Source organism: Lonchura striata, chromosome 1A, assembly GCF_050655825.1.
Source record: "Lonchura striata isolate lonStrDom1 chromosome 1A, ASM5065582v1, whole genome shotgun sequence".
In the NCBI taxonomy this organism is placed as follows: Eukaryota; Metazoa; Chordata; class Aves; order Passeriformes; family Estrildidae; genus Lonchura; species Lonchura striata.
The window spans coordinates 1897747-1913440 of NC_140741.1; the positions used below are offsets into that span (position 1 = coordinate 1897747).

General features: G+C 53.4%; 1 long non-coding RNA gene across 1 annotated transcript; it reads left to right on the forward strand.

The window, feature by feature from the left end:
* Positions 1-2885: 2885 nt before the first annotated feature.
* Positions 2886-4717, forward strand: LOC144248618 (uncharacterized). The gene is made up of 2 exons (XR_013341919.2): positions 2886-3199; positions 4450-4717. It is a non-coding gene; the product is annotated as an uncharacterized LOC144248618 (long non-coding RNA).
* The last annotated feature ends 10977 nt before the right edge of the window (positions 4718-15694 follow it).

Here is a 15694-nt window from a genome sequence, read left to right on the forward strand (position 1 = left end):
CTTTCTGTCCCTCGCCGGCCGCCGTCCCCCACGTGTCGGGAGCCCGGCGCCGCCGTGATGGCGGCGGGCGGTGGGACCGGGCTCGGGCGGCTCTGGAGGCGCTGCTGGAGGTGGGATTCGGGGCCCGGCGCGCTGAGGGCGGCGGCACCGGGGGGACAGCGGGGGAGGGCGGGCGGGAGCAGCCGGAGGGGACCCGGCACCGGGAATGGGATTGGGGGGGGGCGGGACACACGGACAGGCCCCGGAGCCCCCGGGACCCCCAAAACGCCACCGAGACCCCCAAAAAACCCCCCGGGACCCCTCAGAACCCTCTGGGACCCCCCAAAAATAACCGGGAGCCCCCCGGTCCCGCAGGGCGAAGGCGCTGGCGCTGACCGGGAACCGGGGAGTGGAGCCGGCCGTGGACTGGTGAGGGGGGACCCCAAGAACACTCCCGGCACCCCCAAAAATACCCGGCGGGATCCCCCAAAAACAGCCCCGGGACCGCCAAAAACAGCCTCGGGAACCCAAAAATTCCCTTCAGGACCCCAACCCCCCCCCAGGACCCCCAAAATTCCTCCCAAAAACCCCTTGAAACCTCCAAACTTCTCCCCAGGACTCCAAAGCCCTCCCTGGGACGCCCAAAATTCTCTTTGGGACCCCAAAACTCCCCCTGGGACCTCCAAATTTCCCTTTAGGACCCCTGAAATTCCTCCTGGGACCCCCAAAACCCCCTGAGACCCCAAAAGTCCTCCTGGGATGCCCCAAAGACCTTCCAGAACCCCCCAGAACCCCCTCCAATTTTGGGTCCCCCCCCCCGATTCGGGGTTCCCCCCGGTTTTTGGGTCCCCAGGCTGGTGGCTCATGAGGACGACCCCGACTCGGACCCCGAACTCCCCCCGGGTTTGGGGGCGCCGCCCGCGGGCCTGGGGGGGCCCCGGCAGCCGCCGGCCCCCGAGGACGAGACCCAGAAGTGAATTTTGGGGGTCGGGGGAGAATTTGGGGGTTGGGGAGGAAAATTTGGGGTATGAGGAGCTCAGGGATATTTTGGGGTTCAGAGTGGTTAATTTGGGGTTTCAGGGTGTTTATGGGCAGGGTTTTCGGGTATTCTCGGGAGGGCTTTGGGGTATTCTTTGGTGGGTTTTAGGATATTTTTGGGTGGATTTTTTGGGGTATTTTTGGGAGGGTTTTGGGCTGGTTTTGGGGCATTTTATGGTGAGTTTTTTGGATATTTTTAGGAGGGTTTGGGTAGTTTTGGGTGGGTTTTTGGGGGCATTTAGGACGATTTTGGGGTATTTTTGGGTGGGTTTTGGGCTGAAGGCGGCTCAGCGGCGGCGCTGGAGAAGGATGGCAGCGGCGAGGGGGGCCCGGCGGGGCCCTGCCTTTGCCAGCCCCTCCTGCCGCCCTCCTTGGAATGGTTTGGGGCAGTATGGGGTTATTGAGGTAGGAGTAATTATTTTGTTGTTGTTGATTTAATGTGGGGTTTTTTTGTTTGTTTGTTTGTTGTTGTCGTTTGATGTATTTGGTTTGTAGAGCAGGAACTGTAGACAGAATCCTGCAGAAGTAATATGGAATTTGTCCTCCCAAAACCCGCCCGGCTTCCAACCACTTTCAGCACGTGGTCTTCCTTAGCAGCACATGGTTCCCCCACACTTGGGAGCCGGTGCACTCTACTTTTCTCTCCTCCTTTGCTGACAGATCCTGCTGAGGCTGAGGACAAAGCCCTACCCCTACACGGACAAGGCAGCAGACCTGGTTCGGGAAGCCAGCGTGCTCCAGGCTGCTCCAGGACTCTGATCAAACATCAGCATCCCCGTCTCTCACGTTGATGGTACGTGGTAACCCCTTAAGAACAGAATTCCACCTTTTCTAACCCTAAGCAGCAAACTGGGGACGGATAACTCTAGAAATCCTGTCATGTAAGGACCTCCAGGATTCAGCCCTCCATGTGTCCTTGGTATCAGAGGTTGGAATTGCAGAGTTGCCACTTTACCCCCAGACGTAATTTTTGATGTGGTTGTGCCACTTTAACAGTATTTGAAATCTCTCTTCGTGTTCTTGCAGCAGCATTTTCGAAGCACAATGGAAATGTAGCCCTTCTGCCGGGAGCGGTTCACAGATTCGTGGAATCCCAGAAGGGTTTGGATGGGAAGGCACCTTTTTTTAAAGCTCGTCCCGTTCCAGCCCCTGCTATGGGCAGGGACACCTTCCACCATGCCAGGGTGCTCTAAGCCCTGTCCAGCCTGGCCTTGGACACTTCCAGGGATCCGGGGGCAGCCACAGCTTCTGTGTGCAACCTGTGCTGAGGTGCCCTGAGGAAATGTGTGAGCCGGAGGGAGCCGGGGCCGGGCGGAGGGAGCCGAGCTGTGGGAGTGGGCGAATGGAGGCGGGAGCGGGCGGGACTAGGCGAGCGTGGGCGAAAGCGGCCGAAAGGGGCCGAGGAGGCGAGCGGAGCCGAGCTTTGCCGAGTTCAGCCGAGGCGAGCCGAGCTTTGCCGAAGAGGCGAATGGAGGCGAATGCGGCCGGAAATAGCCGAGCGTGGCCGAAAGTAGCCGAAGCTGGCCGAGGAGGCGAGTCCAGCCGAACGGAGCCGAGCTCTGCCGAGCGCAGCAGCCCGGGCGGGGCTGAGCCGGGGCGGAGCCGGGGCGCCGGGAGGATCCCCTCCTGTCCCTCTCTCTCCCGCTCCATGCTCCTGCCCGTGTTCAGTTACCTCTCTTTCCCCCGTTTCCGTGTCCCCCCCAAACCCGGCTCCTTCCTGTCCTGTCCTGTCCCTGCCCCGCTGCTCCGTTCCATTCCCCCTCTCGGTGGTGTGAGATGAGATTTGAGCCCTTTCTGACACCCACGCGTGCTCTTTGTGTTGTCAAATCCCGCGTGTGAGCCAGAAGCTCTCCCTGCCTATTTTGCAGGTGGATGTGCCATTCAAAGCCCTGGAGGCAGGGCTGAGCACCGGCGAGCCGCGCGTGGCTGCTCTGCACAGGGGGCGTGGCAGGAAACACTCGCTGAGTGCCGGAGGAGCGAACGGGAGCCTTGGCCCTGCCATCCTCTGGGATCTGCGGGGACACTGCAAGCACTGGCAAAGAGCCGAGAGCCATGGGAGCAGCGCTGAGCGAGGCTGTGTCCCAGCCAAGGAGTTCCTCCTGTGTCCCTTAAGAGGATACCCCAGGGCTGGTTTTCTGCATCAAGACTTCTGATCAGACCATCTGTAGACCTCTGGCTTAATGTAAATATTTATTTATATGTTTGTCTCTGACAGCAAAGCACGTATCTCCTGACTTCCCTGCTATTCAGTATCTGCTGAACTGGCTGTGCATTTTTCCTAAGCTAAGGAAAACCCTCCCTCTGATTCTGTAATTTCCAAAGGAGCAGCATTGAGTCACTTATGTTTTTCTTGTCTCCATAACTTTAGCTTGACTCGTGCTCAAGGACAGGAATGACTCAAGAACTGTATGTGGTGAATTGTTAGTTTGGCAGGGGTTTTTGCAAATTCAGGGCTAAAATGTGATGTAAGAAAAGGCTTTTATTGCAGCAGTTAGATTTTTGCAGCATGGCAGATTTTCAAGCCTCTAAGTAAATCACTTCATTCAGATTTAAACTCTCTTGAAATATGCTTGATATGTTTTGGGGTTTTTTTCATTGTTATGCTACTTTTCGTTTTGGTTTGATTTGGCTTTCTTTTTTGCCTGGCGTGGGAAAATTTTACAGCTCTCACTTTTTTCTTCTCCAGTTGAGTATAGTGTTACCTTCTTAATTCAAAAACCATTTGCTGTATGGAAAAAGCACCTTGCCTTTGTGAAGGGCCAGGTGGGAACTGTTTTAATGGCCAGTGGCACAGCCCTGTAGCACACAATTCCCAGGAAGTGGGGAGCCCTCTGCCAGGCAGAGCCACCTGGCCAGGTTCCTGCGGGTGCTGCTGCTGTACCCGGCTGATGAGGTGAGAAGCAGCTTGGCTTTATTGCCAAAATAAAACTCACCCGTTTTCCTATGAATCCCAGCAAAGTGGTCCCAAAGGCTCTGTCACTCAGTCTCTGCTTCCATTGGTGTGGAGAGGCTGGATCCCAGTTATCACCCCAGCAGTGCCCCTGCCTCCCTTTTCCCCACTTTTCTGTTCCAGTCGTGCGAAATATTCAGGCTTTGTTTTCTTCCCCCTGCGGTTCACTGCAGATCCCAGAAAACCCACAGGAGGGAAGATCATTCCTTGTGCTTCCACCTCCAGGTGAGAGAGGAGATGGTCACATCCTAGGAGCCTGATTTTGGAATGTTTTCTGGAATTGGCCCAGTGGCTTTTACTTCTGGGGTTCCTGGAGTCTGTCCGTGGCAGGTCCAGCCCGTGCTTCAACTGAGAGCCCTCAGTCCGCAGGGAAATGAACCTTTGGGGAAGTTCTTACAGCTCTGCTTAGTGCTTTATGAATGGTGATGATTTTCTGGAAGTAGGCTGTCCATTCTGACCCTTTTTCTTCCCTCTCCCTGCAGACTGTACCTGCTGAGAGGCTGAGGTGAGACCAGGATCTGTAAAATCCCTGACTCTCCGTGTTTTCCCGAGGCTGAAGCCGTGTTTGCTGTCAGTGACGACAGGGTGGGAGATGCTAAACACTGAAAACTTTAGGGTTTTTCCCCTGAACTCCCCAAGACTCTCTGCAGCTGTGCCCTGTCTATCTCTTGAAAGAGTTTCTGGATTTACAAAGGTTTTTACATTCTGCAATATTTATCTATAACTCGATTAAAAAGAATCCTACTGTATCAATGTGGTGTTGATTACTTTGTTTGAGTCGGTTAATTAAAGCGAATTGTTGGTAAGGGGTTTGAGCATCCCTTAGTTGGAGCTGGCAGCTCTTATTTAATTTCTCTTCATTCCTTTAATTTCTTTCAATTATTTCTTAAGCCATTACTGCAATTAGGATGCACGGTAAGGACAAGAGCATTTCTGCCCTGCTGGATTGGGAAATCCGAGCCCAATTCCTTGGAGAGATTGAGGGGATGGGGATCTGTGCCTCAAGCTGGGTTTTGACAGTGGGAATTTGGTGAGGAAGGAAGAGGAGAGATCCCACGGAAAGTGGCTGAGGCCAGTTCCGCTGGCTTTGGGTGCTCCTACCCCCGAGAAAATCATCCTGGCTGAAGGGAGCTGGAAGAAGCCAGGGGGCTGCGCCGGGGGCTGTGCAGGGACCCCAAACCCTGGTCAGGGGCGCTGGGCAGTGCCAGCTGCAGAGGAACGCTGCAGAGGGGCTGCGCTGGAGCCCCTCAGCTTCCATGCAGAGATGCTGGCACTGCGGGGCTTTCGGGACACTGCCGAGAGGCTCCGCTGCCAGAGCCGGGGAGTTCTCCCGTTCTCTTCTGTCGTGCTGGGCACCTGGCAAGTCCTTCGAGCCCCGCAGGCTGCCAGTGCCAGCGGAGCAGCTGGAATCACAGACGGTCACACAGAAACCGGGCTGGGAGAGCAAATGAGCTCTTCCATGTTGTTTTTCACAACGCGTTTTGGATTTATACCAGAATCTCTTCTCTCCCCTCAGACCCCGTACCCCTGACTTTTGAGTTTTCTCACAGAAATGTCTCGGCCTGCACCGGGAAAAAGAAAATTCCCTGGCACGGCGGGGAGCGGCGGGGTTTGGGGGTGCTGGGGCGGCACGGGGGTCCCCGCGCCCCGGCCGGTCTCGGTCAGCCCCGGGAAATCGCCGCCGCCGCCGGCTCCGCCCCGGCGCCGCCCCGGTGCTCCGGCCCGAGAGAGACCCCGACCCGCCCGCCGGGGCAGAGGCGGCACCGCCGGGAGCCGAAGCGGCAGCCCCGGGCCCATCCCGGCGGGCCGGGAGCGATGGCCCCGCCTCCATCCCGGGCGGGCCGGAGCCTCAGGGGCGGGGCCGGGCCGGAGCCTCAGGGGCGGGGCCGGCGCTGGCTCAGGTGCGCGGGACCGCGGGGCACCTGCGTGGGGTGGGGCCGAGGTTATTTAAGTGCCGGGAATCGCTGCAGCCGCCATTTGCTCACTCGGAGCGCAGTGAGGGCGGTGGGTTCTGTGCGGGCTCCGCAGCTTCGCCCTTCTCTCCTTCCCCCCCTTTACTCTTCCTTCCTCCTGCTCCCATTCCTCTTCTTTTCCTGCCTTTCCCCCGTTTTCCTCTCCTCCCCAAAGCCGACTGCTTTCGCTCCCCTTTTGTGCCCCCTTCTACTCTTCCTTCCTTCTGCTCCTATTCCCCTTCTTTGTCTTCCTCCTTTTCCTTCTCGTCCCATTTCGGCCTCCCCTCCCGTCCCACCATCTACCCTTCCTTCCTTCTCTCCATATTTCTGTTTTTTCTCCCCTAAACCCACTCTCCCTCCTCCCCCAAATGCGACCCCCCCACTCGTCCCTCACCTGTCCCTGCCCCGCTGCTCCGTTCCATTCCCTCTCTCTTCCCTCCTCTGTCCCGTCCCTCTTTCCCCCTGCCGGTCTTTCCCTTCCCCGCCCGCTTTCCTCGCAGCCCGACCTCCCTCCCCACCTTCCCGCATGCTCCGCTCTGCTCCCCTGTTCTCGTTCCCCGTTCCCCTTTTCCTTCTTTCCTCGCAGCCGCGGGGCTCGGGGCGCCGCAGAATAAAGCCCAGAGGGCCGGAGCCGGCGCCCCCCGCCCTCGCTGGGGTCCCCACACGGGGCCGGAGCCGCTCTGCGGGTCCCCCCATTGCAGTCTAATACACGGCCCGACACTGCCGGGGTGCGGCTTTCCCGACATCACACTGGGGGTCGGGCTGGGGGTCGGGAGGGGGTCCTGGGGGGAGGAGGGTGGGGGGGTTAGGAAGGGTCACTCTGCGCCGTGAACAGAAATAAAAAAACACACGACCGCCGGTCCCCTCCAGCGCCCCCCCCACCCCCCCCCACCCCCCCCACCCACCCCCCCCCACCCCACCCACCCCCCCCAACCCACCCCCCCCCCCACCCCCCACCCCCCACTCCTCCCCCCGGGTCCCGGTCCGGAGAAGGGGGTCCCGGAGAGGGGGCGGGGCTGGAGGGGGGAAGGCCCCCCCTCCACCCCGCCCCCCTCCCCCGGACCCCCTCCTCCGGAGGGGGCCCACCCTGGCCCCCCCCCCCCCCCCGGGACCCCCTCCTCCGGAGGGGGCCCTTCCTAACCCCCCCACCCTCCTCCCCCCAGGACCCCCTCCCGACCCCCAGCCCGACCCCCAGTGTGATGTCGGGAAAGCCGCACCCCGGCAGTGTCGGGCCGTGTATTAGACTGCAATGGGGGGACCCGCAGAGCGGCTCCGGCCCCGTGTGGGGACCCCAGCGAGGGCGGGGGGCGCCGGCTCCGGCCCTCTGGGCTTTATTCTGCGGCGCCCCGAGCCCCGCGGCTGCGAGGAAAGAAGGAAAAGGGGAATGGGGAACGAGAACAGGGGAGCAGAGCGGCAGTCGAGGGGAAGGGGACGAGGACAGGGGGCCGGTGGGGAGAGGTCGGGGTGTGCAGGGCAGCTGGGGAGGGGCCTGGGGGGAGAGCCGGGTGAAGGAAAAGAAAGATTGAAGGCAGCTTTGGGGAAGGAGGCGGAATGTGTGGAGGGGGAAAGGCATCACGGAAAGGCGGCAGGAGGAACCGGGAGCGCGTGGGGGGGAGCAGGGGGAGGGGGCACGGGGGAGCCCGGCTGGGGAGGGAAGGAACAGGGACACGATGGAGGGACAGGATAGTGTAGGGGTGAGTAGGGGAATAGAGAGGGAGGACAAGGAAAGGGGTGTAGGGGGGCCCGCCCGGGAGGGAGGGAGGGGAGGGCTAGGGGGGAGAGGGAGGGGGGGGGGTTTGGGGGGGGGGAGGGTGTAGGGGGTGGGGGAGGGGAGGAAAGGAGGGTAGATAGGAGAGGTACAGAGAAAAAGAAATACAAAAGAAAAGAAACGCGCAAGAAAAGCAAAAGAAACAGAGATATGGAGCCCGACCGGTCGTAACCTCCCGCTCCGAGCGCCCAGCACCAAATGGCTCCGCCGCGCTCGCCCCGCGGTTTAAATACCCGCGGCCCCGCCCCGCGCAGGCGCGCTGGGGCCCCGCGCACCTGTGCGCGCACCTGTGCTGGCCCCGCCCCCGGCCCCGCCCCCCGCCCGTAAATGGCGGCGGCTCCGCGCCCGCCCCGTGTTCTGTGTGGATGCTCGGACGGACTGCGGCGGGACCGGCGCTCGGAGCTCCGTGCGGGGATCGGATCGGGGCAGCTCCCGGCCTGCGCGGCGTCCGAGGCGCTCAGCTGAGATCGGGATCGGGATTTGGGTCCTGGGCCCGCCGGTGTCTGCTGGGGGAGCCGGGCAGAGCCGCTCCTTCCTCGGCGGGCAGGGAGGGGGTGCCGGGGCCGGCGGATCGAGGCGGGATCGCGGCTGGGATCCGGACCGGCAGCGCCGCGGCCGGGAGGAGCCGCTCCGGGACGGGCGCCGCCGCTCCAGCTGCGGCCGGCCCGGGGCTCGGGTCCCGCCGGGGCTCGGGTCCCGTTCTCGCTGTGGCCGCGGGGAGCTGGGGCTGCGTCGGGGCCGGGACCCCATCGGCACCGCCGCTCCCGCAGCGCCGCCTCCGGCCCCGCGGGCGGACACGGAGCCGCCCCGCAGCCCCCGCGGGATGCCGAGCCCCCCCGCCCCGGTAGCCCCGTGGCCACCGCGCTCCCCTGCGAGCAGCAGCGCCCGCCTCCCCCGCCCCGTGTCCGCATCCCCGGGGGAGCCCCGCCGGACGAGCGGGGCTGCGGCGCCGCGGCCGGGAGCGGCCGCTCCGCCGGGGCCGCTGCTCCCGCTCCGGCTGTGCCCGGTGCGGGGCTGGAGGCGCCGGAGCCCCCGAAGGGCAGAGAGCACCTCCTGTCCTTGGCTCTGCGGGGCGGGAGCTGCCGTGCCCTGCCCGTGGCTCGCAGCGTGCCGAACGCACGTCCCGGCACGGGCACCGGCGCACGGGACAGCGCTGGCACGGACACGGCTGAAGGGCTGCCCGCGGCTCCTCGGCCAGGGGCTGCTCCCCACAGGCACGCAGGGATGCTTCAGCCCGGACAGCCGACAGCGACAGCCGACAGGGACCCCAGGGAACGGCTGGCATTACCTGGGAATGGAGGCACGGGCCGTTTGCAGAGGGGCTCTGACGGCAATCCCTGTTGCCGACCTCCCCGAGCTCCCACACAGCTGCCAGGTATGTTCCAGCCACCCCAAATCTCCTCCCTCTTTTCCAGCCTGAGGCCATCATTCACCAGCAGCATTTCAGCCAAGGCAATCTTCCTTCACGGGTACTAAATGCCAAGCAAGAGCCTCGGAGATGCCTTGAAATCAGAGGTTCGAGTGCGATGATGTTCGGAGATTTCCAGGGAGCCAGCTGGAGGTGCAGAAGGGATGGAAAACTCTCACAGGTGGGTCCCACTGGAGGTGTGCTGCAGGCAGGGATGTGCATCCCTTTCCTGAGGAAAACGGACATGCCGAGGCTCTGAAAGGAGCTGAGCTTCTGCAGGAGAGATGTTCTGCCTCAGCACAGGCCGGGAGCACATCCAGCCACCGCCTTGTCCTGCTTTAAAACATTAACTGGAGCCTGAGCTCCGGGTGGGGAGGGAGCTGAGAGCCGGAGGGGCAGGAGCAGGGATGGGAGATGAGGCTGCTGGAATGTCACCTGGAGCAGCTGAACATGTTCTGTCCCTGCAGGAGCCAAAGCAGATCCCTCCTGGCCAGGCTGGATGGGAGATGAGGCTGCTGGAATGTCATTGGAGCAGCCAGGAGCCAAAGCAGATCCCTCCTGGCCGGGCTGGATGGGAGATGAGGCTGCTGGAATGTCACCTGGAGCAGCCAGGAGCCAAAGCAGATCCCTCCTGGCCGGGCTGGATGGGAGATGAGGCTGCTGGAGTGTCATTGGAGCAGCCAGGAGCCAAAGCAGATCCCTCCTGGCCGGGCTGGATGGGAGATGAGGCTGCTGGAATGTCACCTGGAGCAGCCAGGAGCCAAAGCAGATCCCTCCTGGCCGGGCTGGATGGGAGATGAGGCTGCTGGAATGTCACCTGGAGCAGCCAGGAGCCAAAGCAGATCCCTCCTGGCCGGGCTGGATGGGAGATGAGGCTGCTGGAATGTCACCTGGAGCAGCCAGGAGCCAAAGCAGATCCCTCCTGGCCGGGCTGGAGGGCAGCTGCTGGATCTGCTGTGGGGGAAAACTCCCTGCCCCTGCCAGGAGCGCTGGCTCTGCTCTTCCTCCAGCTCCTGAGCAGTGTCAGGGCCACCGTGAGGGAGTTCAAACCCAAAAAATCCCCACAGCCCACGGAGTGAATGATCCCAGCAGAGAAACGCAGCATTGAAATAAAAATCTTACAGCTCTGTCAAAAAGGCTGTGACATCGCTGCAACGGGATTGCCAGGAACCTTCTGGTTTGCTCTCGGAATGCTCTTGGTTCTCTTTTGTGTATTTTTAGTCCCTCAGTGGACAGCTTGTAGAATTTATTCTGGGACTTAGAGGTTGAGCAGGGTTGGCTCAGGATTGACCTTCACCTCTGGTGCCGCTTTGCGCAAACACAACGTGGCCGGGCTGGGTGAACTCGTGACCTCAGCTTTCCCCTCCAAAATGTCCCTCGCTTATTTCCCTGGGGTGAGCTGGGATTTTGGCCCAGACTGTCACTCCTCACCTCCCCGTGCCCGCGCGGTGTCCGTTGTGTTCCCCACGGTGCCCTGGGGACACCGGCGGGTCCCTTTGCCTTTCTCCTGCCCCTTTCCAGCCCGAGGCTCCTCTGCCCTCGTCCCACACACAGCACAGGGGCACCGAAGGGGAAAGGCTCCAGAAAACATTTCTGCGATTCCTCAGCAATTCTTTCAATTCCCCGGGGAGAGGAGCGTGAACTCACAGCCACCGAGGCCTGACGGGTTCCTGCAGCGAGAGCTCGGCGCGTGTCCGCAGAGGTGAGTGCGGCACCCGAAAGGAAAAAGCGCGGGAGACAAACGTGATTTCTTTTGCTTCAAAGTTATTGCAAGTTCTTAAAGCCCGACCAACTTTTGCTCTTGCTTTTGGTCGGGTGGAGCAGGAGCAGTGGGCAGAGGTGGTGCCATTGATGCGGACGTGCCCGATGCTTTCTGGGGCAGAAAAGGGAGATTAAGCTCGCCTTACGTCAAGCAGCTATTTAAAAAGATTTATAGCTCTTTAAACGTAGCGCCCTTTAATTACCATAATGTTTCTTCCACGATTTTAACTAATTCTCGGTGTATTTTATAAAACTTAAAATAACACCTCCTCCCCATAAAACAGACTCATCAAGCATTAGACAAAAATTCCTTGTGCCAGTCTCAGGCTTCCACATCTAACAGGAGACCCTCCCCGTAAGCAAACAAAAAAATCAAAATAACGTACCAAAACTAGTCCTTGCTAACATTAAAAATACAGCTCGACCGTATCCAAAAAACCCCCGATTTTATTTCTTCCAAATGCCAAATACTCTTCAAATTCTAAATCAAAAAACTCTTAAAAAACAAAAACCATTTGTCCAAGCCCACAAAAAATATAAAACAATCCAATCGATATCCTACATTTAACAAAACCCACTACACAAATTAGTACCATTTGAAATGTAACATAAATAAAAATCTATGACTAAGAAACATATCTCCCAATAAATAAAACCACTCGGTAAAGATATAAGTAATAATCTCAACTCAACAAGCTAAAATTTCTCCAAAACCAAAAGACTTAAAAAACCTTCAATACTTATAAATAACAACATTCAATATGTTAAGTGTTAGTAAAATCAAACAAACTTAAATGTCAATGCATTTAAATAAATACATTAAGTTTCTTTTTATCTATTAAAATTAAGTTTATTATTCCTTACTATCAAAATTCATTCAGTCTAAATTTAAATGTTATGTAATATAACTTACCCTAAATTTTATTAAAAATCACTTCTCTAAACTATACAGTATATGGTTAATTTTATTTAAAAAAAATGAAACTACTCAAATTACAACAACTAAAAGAAAACACTAACAAACACCTATTCAGAAGTTAAAAAAATATAGTGTATTATGTCATCAATTTCATCAAAAATTCTGTTCTTCATTACAATCTCTACTCTTTTTATCTTTCATAAGTAACACCAAAAAATAGCAATTACTATTCATATCATGCTATTTAAGAATTTTACTCTATTTCCTTAATATATATTTTTAAAGTTATCCTAACTTCTTCAAACACTTACTACTAATATACTAATTATATAATAATTTTTATAATAAGCAATATTTATTAAATATTATTATAATATTTACAACCAACTTTCATGTACTTTGTTATCTCTTTATATAATGATCTAAAAAACACATAAAATTTCTAATTCCTACTTTTTTTATTCTCTACTTATACAGCTCTTAAAACAAGTTAACCCTCTAACTAATCTCTACACTAACTCTATAATTTAACCTAATGTTATCTCACAGTTTTAAATATTTTTCAAGACTAAAAAAAAATATATTTTATTAAAAACCTCCTCCAGACTGTTAATCTTATCACTTTCCTCAGTTATTATTACAAAATCACTTCAATGTAAAACCCGACTACAACATTAATTTCTATTTCTAAGTTTCACACTAAGTAATCGCTCTCTCATACATTTTCTCCACCTTCACACTCTCAATATCCAAATCCAAACTCACAATCCTGTCCATAACCACTTTCAAATCTTTAAACAAAAGTTTACTATACTCAAATCTATTCTAAAAACACTTCTAAAAAATCCAATTATTAAATAATGTAATTCATCTTTAATCCTAACATTTTTACTCTTAACTACTATTTTTAGAAACATTATATAAGAATACATTAAGTAACATTCACCAATTAAAATTTAAACTAGAACCTAACCCTAACTCTACCTAAATAAAATAATTAACAAGAAACCCAAATATTTTCTACGTCAAAAATAAAATTCAAATAATTTTAACTTAACAATTTAACTTTATCGATATAACAAATAAACTTATTTTTATTTTAAACTTAAAAAATCATTATCCACACATAATTATTTAACTTGCTACTAATTTAACATTTATCAACTGTTAAAAACTCTAAAATAACGTACCATCTTTTAATACTTACTAATGATATAATTTCACCTATGTTACTAATTATAGATGTTATCTAAGTAATTCCTAATTATTGTCAATTTCTTCTTTACTACGTACATTATTTTATTCTTATATTTCTTCATGCTTATAACTGAAAAATTATAACAACTTATACCATTATCTTGCAAGTCTCTATACAATTTTATAAAACAAAACTTAACAAGACTTATTTCTCATGTCAAAACATAAAGTTTACTTATATCTCAACAAGTACAAAAACCCAAGTCAATTTCAATAAGGACCATAAAACCAGATCACACAAAAAACACACTCGCCACTCCACAAATAAAACACCAATGTAAATACAAAGATACACTACACTATGTAAATACAAATGGTAGATTACGCGAGAATTGCAACATACGCCTGACGTCTTGTACTGCACCCACCAAAATATAGAAACTTTAGGTTTTTTTATAAATATAAAAATCAATATTATAAACATCTTATTTAATAACTTACAAAGTATAAAATTCTATCAAATATTATACTTCTACTCTCTTTACTTTATTTACTTTTAATTATATCACTTTACCAATTAACCAACCTAAAACAAACATTTCAGTAACTTTAACTAAAGTTTCAAGTTTAAATACTTTGTATTTATCTAGCGCTTCTCAAAAAAAATCCATTCTTTACCTACTTACTTAATATACCAATAAAAAACATTACAAGTAATCCATATAATTAAAAAGCCCTTACATTATTAGCTCTTAATATAAAAATAGTTACCAATTTAAAACAAAAAAGTCATTTATCCATCAATAGTAATCAAAATATAAAAGTAATTTTAAGCCTTGAAACTTAAAAATGGTAGGATCACATTTTATACCACCTATTACTTCAACAACACTAAAATAATTAAATCAATTGAAATATTATCTAAATAAACGATCTAATTCTACATCCCTTACACTAAATACCTTTCTAACAAATATAAAATATTAAATACGCAGTTTTACAAAAAATCAACAATAAATTTTCTTTTATTAACACACAAACATAAATATAAAAATTGAATAAAAGTTATAAATGCATCTAATCACATAAAATCTACTTATAAAAGTGTACAACTTTAAGAAATATCAAAAATAAGAATAACTAATATAACAATAAATAAAATTTAACACCATAATTTTAAAATCTTATAACAAAATTATACATTTAAATTATATTATTATAATAATAATAACGATAACACCTTCTTTATGTTAATATATGCAACAAATGCTTAACAAAATCCATTAATAATTTTATTTTTTTTTAATACAGAGGGAGAGGGGAGACGTGGGAACGGGAAAACCAGAAACTCCCACGGACACTGAAAGATTTGATCTGCAGCCTCGGGAGAAGCTGGGATTGATGTGCAAGTACAAGACGCGGGCATTAAGCAGGAAAAGAATGAAATAAAAGGCAATCCCTTCTGTTTCTGTGGCTGTCAGTGAGAGCCTGCCCCGGCTGAGCGAGAGAGAAACCGCGTGGGCACGATGGGGAAGGGCTCGCAGGGCAGGGCTGGGGCTGTGTGGGCTGAACGGAGAGTTTGCACCTTCTGACAGGAGGCGCTGAGCAAAAGTCCCCTCGGTGCAGCGGAGCCGAGCGAAGGCGCTGGGCTGGAAAAGCCAAATAAAGGCCGGGGTCAGAAATTCCGGCTGCCTCGGAACAAAGAGCCGTGAGCGCTCCTGAGCCCCGGCAGCTGCTCGCTCTGTGAACCCCCACGCGCCGGGGCTGGGTTTGCCTGAGCCCCGAGTGCCCCCGGCCCAAGAGCAGCCCCGGCCCTTCCCTGCTGAGCGCGCAGCGATCGCAAAGGAAAAAAGGAAACTCTGGCCGGCAGGGCTCTCTCTGCGTGGGTTAGGGCAGGGCCCTGCGGGGAGCAGGGCGCTCCAGCATGGACAGCCCGGATCCAGAGCAGCTCCAGGGCTGAGCAGCGGGCTGGGGACAGCTGGGGACAGCCGTGAGCAGAGCCCGTCAGCCTCCCTCCGGGGCTGGGACTGCCTCGAGCACACAGCTCCTGCCAGGTGTGGCACCTTCAGACTCCTCGCCACAAACGAGTTCTGATCTCGCTCTCGGGGTGACCTGCACCTCCTCCCCAGAAACCGCAGGAATTAGAATTTCGGGCCGCTTTTACAAACTTTACGTCAGCTTTGCAAATGCAAATCCCAGTGGGTCCCTGCTTCCCAGAGCGCCGGTCCTCAGCCATCTCCACTTCCCTGGAAAACTGCTCCAGCTCCAGGCTGTACCAAGGTGAGCACAAGTCTGGAGAGGTCAGAACCCTCACCTGGACCGCTGCACTCGGAGCGAGATCCAGCTACAAATGGAATTCCAGAAACGGCCTCCAAAATGTTCCATAATCACACCTTTAAAATGGCTCCACAGGGCAACGGCTCCCGTGCCAGAGCGGCACCTGCACGAGTCCTTGTGCCAGCCCTGGCGCCCTGAAAAACACAAGAAACCAACATCACACAGGCCTTGTTTGCAGAATTCCTGATCCAAGCCCTCACCTGTCCTGCCCAGCACCGAGGGAAATCTGACACGGTATTCATAGGTAACCTTTGCTGAGAGCGGCCATCACCCCGGTCCTCCAGCCTGGGCAAGGTTTTGCAGCGAATGGACCCAACTTCTAACCCTGGACCTAAATTTCTGTCAGCTTTTGTTAGAAAGATACTGGAGAGTAAATCCTACAACA